Here is a 5,414-nt window from a genome sequence, read left to right as displayed (position 1 = left end):
GACACACTGGTGCTGGCTGAAAAAAATGGCCTCCAAAAGTCAATAAAGGAAAAATAAATTTTAAATTCGAGTATTGTGATAACCCACCAACAGGTCCAGCAAGTTTTTAGTGGCAAAGTAGTCACTTTCTCATTTCCACCAAAAAAAAACACATGTATCTATCTAAAAATGAATTCTTCTTTAATATTGATCTCTTCATTACCGGGAATACATAGAAGATATGTTTTTATATGTATTTTTATTTAATAAAAAGTAAAGAAAAACTGGTTTTTTAATTTCTTTTAAATATCATATATCATAATCTCGATCCAGTATTGAAGAGAAGTTGAAGCCCATGCATATATCATTTCTATGGAAAGCCATATCACAGGATTCTTATAATTTCTCAAAAATAATCTCATAAACTTACATCTAATTATCTAACATGTCACATTCTCTTTATAATGTTAGGTGGAAACACTCATTACATGTGTACATTTTTCGGCCCCGACACACATCTGCCGTATTTACATTTATTTATGTGTGCATACATTAAATAAGAAAACTTAAAATGGCAAAGAAAAATAGTACATGTTTGTTGGCCAAGTGTTAGTGGAAGTAAAAGTTATTAATTTGCTTATTACTTTCTAAATATAGAAGCGTGTTAATGTTGCGAATTTGGACCAACAAACACCATTCACTTATAACAAGGGAGAGACAATTTATGACACTACTAGTAACAATTGAGGAACAAGCAATTAATGCTAAATTCCTTAGAATTTAATTATCTACAAGTTACGTTGGGTTGGTTGTCTAATTAAATTTATACTTATTCTCTTGTTATTCAACATTTGTCATGTTGGTTTTTATGCTAAATGAATTCGACCAAATGAGAATAAAACAAGTACAAATTGTTGCTTGCTAAGAATATCACTGGTCTGAGAATGTTATGCCTCCTTTAAGATCAAGTTTGAAAATCTTATAACCATATGTCATTTTCTAAAAATGCAATTTTAAATGACACATGTTGCTTTTATGTGAGGATTAATTGTTACGCTTTAGAAAGAAATAATAACATTTTTCTATTGGAAAACAAAATGTTTTTATCAATTTATCAAATACATAATCCTGACTTAATTTCATTATGTGAGGAGGAATGAAATTTTTCATATGAGTGTTATGTATCATTCGCCAACTAAAACAAGCACCATTAAAAATTCCGATAATCTATTTTGGTAGAAGTTAATTTATTTTTTAATTAGGTAACCAATAAAAATAAGAAAATAATAAGTATAAGGATTTTCCCAAAATTCTATCATTTACTCCCAAATTATGAAACAGCATCTTATATGGTGCAGGCACTTTTTTTTTGCAGGAGCTGTACAGCTCACAACAGGATATACTAGTGCATGTCCAGCTATTAAGCCAGAACGCCCACAATCTATGAATGCCAGTAAATATTCTCTATTAAAGTATGGAAAAAAGTTTATCTATCAACGATCTATGAATTTTATATAATATTAATATATTATTATTTATGTTTAATTATTATTAACTATTTAAAAAAGGTAATTAATATAAATAAATGAGAGATGATGTATCATTTGTGCATAAATCTTTATATTACCCCTACTTGTAAATATTGTGCTGATGATGTTTTTTTTTCGGTAGCATCCCATTTAGAAATATAACTTATGTCTAATCGTATAAAAATTATAATAAAAAAATACAGATAAATGAGAATGTAAAACGTTTATAGACATCTTGTTAATAGAAAACATTTATAGGAAAATCCAAACCTTAACTTTTAAAATGGAATGTTTTAAAGAATGTAATACAATAATTACAACGATTGATAAAAGTAAGGTACTTTCCAAATGATATATAATGCGATGCCCATATATTTATGCACTATATATCAGCATCGCATTATATATTAATATGGGTCATTTCAGATATATAGGTGCTTTAATGTTATTCCTCCCGGATAAATATGGGTCATTCTGGATTATCCTCGGGCTAACAACATGTTGGACATCCTCATCCACCCATCAGGGACGAATCAAGTTTATTAAAGACGTCATTAATGTATCTCTTACCTGTTATTAATGTGTCTCTGATTTATCATTAATGTAATTTTGTATCGTCATTAATGCACTACTGACTTGTTATTAATATGTCTTTCACATTCCACCTGTTACGCTACCTGTAAAATCTCACCTGCCCCCCGACAAATCGACGGTAGCAGGCCTACAACCCGACATGCTCTTTCTGTACCCACTAGACATTGGCCAATAATTGGATGTCATGTCAACCCGTTCAAACTACTATAAATATGAGACCCCCACATAGAAAGTGTCAATTAATTATCATTCCATCATTTATTACTTACATTCATTACTCTTGCTCTAACCTCTCTTTTATTTACCCTCATTCTCTATTTAGAAATCCATATATTCACTTGATCGTTGGAAAATATTTTCAAATAGCTTCCCTGACATGTTCAGATAGCACTCCAACCAAAACTTCAGATCACTCCTACTCAATCAAATACTTGGTTCCAATCACACACGTCCAATAAAAAAGAACAAATGTCTTTGTATTTATGAAATTTAAAAAATATCGAAAAATGAAATTTAAAAAATATCGACAAGATCAATAGAATTACCACATTTAAAATCTTACATGGAAATAGTCAAATAACAAGTATAAAACTCTCCAATTTGTTATATAGTTTATTCGGATAACTATTCCAACAATTTCACAATTTTCTTAAAAACTTGGACATGGACCTATGTTACATAGGTTTTAGTTATTTTTTCTTTTTTAAAAATATTAATTATACATTATTATTTTTTAAATATTAATTTATCCTGATACCAATGAGAAATATAAAACAAAATACCTATGATGAAGGATAATCATTCACATCCTTTTCTCCACACTTGTAGTCTTACAATTATTTTTTAGATGTATCTCCAACCATATATGTCGAAAGAAGGAATCGTGTGAAATTGTTATAAAACATGAAAAATATACATATAAAACATGAAACTCAATATTAGTAAGATAGGATTAAGACTCAATTAGTTATTCAAGCCTTCTTAGTAGTAATTAAGATACCATGGGTGCTCACATAAGAGTTTGCTTTTGGCTAAGTGAATGAGTGTTTTTCGGTCAAGTTCTCTTTTTACTAAGAAACACATAAGTACTATGTTTGAGTTTCGTCGCTTAGCAAGTGTTAATCCTTGCTCAACGAATCATCAATTAGCGCTCAACATTCACACATTCGCTCAACAAGCACTAGATAGTAAAATTTGGAAATCTTTTAGCCACTAGTTCATTTTTCCTTTTCCTTTTTGTAACTTGTTTCCTCTTTTTATCAATAAACATGTGTGCTTTAGCACCCATATCCATTAAAAAAATGATGTTGACTCCACTATAATCAATTATATTAAAGTATAATAAGCCAAGTATTTCCAGAGAAAGTAATATGTGTACTAATGATGATGGAAGAACTTTTTATAATATTAATGTATTGTTCATCATTCATGCGTGTTAACTATTATTGTGTCTTAAATAAAAATATTATACATGAATGTTAGATGAGATACTTACACTAACAATATATATATGTTAAACTTTTTATAATTAAAATATTTTTCCTTCATAAAAGTGGAGTATTATAACCAGCTTATAATATATATTAAATTATTTTATTATAATATATAAGTCAATTATAATAAATTAATATATTATAAACACATTAAATTATTTTGACAATAATTGTTGGCATATTTATTAATGTTATCATGTATTTACCCACGTATTTTCCTATAATAAATTTAATATTATAAACTTATAATTTCTTAACTAAAGTTTATTTAGGTTAAGTTTTTAGAAAATGAACAATAAAATTTATTATAAGGCATTGTGAAATTTAATTTTAGAGAAACAATAACATATAAATTAAAAATGTAAATAGAAAGTATTAGAGTAAAAATATATAGTTAATAGTTCTGTAAAAAAATGTCAAAGAGACATATATTTAAAAATTATGTCAATATAATTACTCTATTATCTTTTGTTTTTCGTGAGTAAATCAAAATTAAATTCAATACAAATTTAAAAACTTTCTACTTTTTTCATTTTATATATTGATATAGATAAATATGTAATAAAATAATAATACTATTAATCTAATGAAACTACCTCTATTTAAACCGATGAGTAAATTACACTGACACCATTGAGTTTTAGTGAAATTACACAAATCATCCTCACTTTTTTAAACCTACACAAACCCTCTCAATCTTATACTTTCATTACACTGACCACCATTGCATGAGAAATATGTGTAATTTTGTGAACAAAAAATGTGATATATGCAATTAAGTTAAACAAAACATGATATATTGTGAAGACAAGTCCAAATAATATATGAGTCGATACCTCTTTATTATTTTTGGTTCGTTATGATATAGTATAAGAGCGATTTAAAAAATATCTTTTTAGAATTGTTGATGCATTTTGTAACCAGAAATAATAAAGATACATTAACTTGTATATTATTTGGATATTTCCTCACAATATATCATTTTTGTTTAAAAGATTACATTTATTTATCATGTAGAGGTTATCAGTGTAATGAAAGTATAAAAACTGAGAAAGATTTATATAAGTGTAAAAAAGTCAGGGAAAATTTGTATAATTTCATTAAAACTCATGGGTATCATTGTAATTAACTCTAAACCTAGTTATACAATTATATCAATTAATTACATGAATCTCAAAAGCAGCACAACTGCAAATGTAACTCCTACTCCTTTTTCCTACATGTCATTCATCAAAGATGTGGTAATAAATAAATGAGAAAAAATAAAATCAAACAGTACAATTATTATTGCATATCAAGAATCAGAGAAAATGCATTAATTTGGTATTGCCACATTTTATACGAGGTTGATCACTCATTATGAGAAAAATGATTAAATGCATCATTCTCAAATAGTAATATTTTATTAATTACAACATATTGGTCTAGTGGTGTAAATCATTACTGAATTTCAAAAGATTAAAATATTAAATGTTCAAATTCTTGTGAACAACAGTTAGTAGTAGAAAGGATGATCACAATGGTTCTTAGGGATGACACAAAAACTCGTACTCGTAGGTACCCACAGGTAAAACCCATACGTGCACGACTACGAATCACAAACGGGTACCCGCAGATTTTACAAAGGGTTTTTTAAATATACTCGTAGTAGATACAAGCGAGTATAATATTATGATACTCGTGTCTGCGGGTACCCGTTATTTATACGATTACTATATTATATTTAATTAAAATAAGAATTACACCACCCAAACCTTCACACATTATATGCATATTTTTCGTTTTACTTTGTTTACATTTATTACCTTGTTTACATCAT

The sequence above is a fragment of the Lupinus angustifolius genome, chromosome LG06, assembly GCF_001865875.1.
Source record: "Lupinus angustifolius cultivar Tanjil chromosome LG06, LupAngTanjil_v1.0, whole genome shotgun sequence".
NCBI classification, from domain to species: Eukaryota; Viridiplantae; Streptophyta; class Magnoliopsida; order Fabales; family Fabaceae; genus Lupinus; species Lupinus angustifolius.
This window is presented reverse-complemented; position numbering follows the sequence as displayed.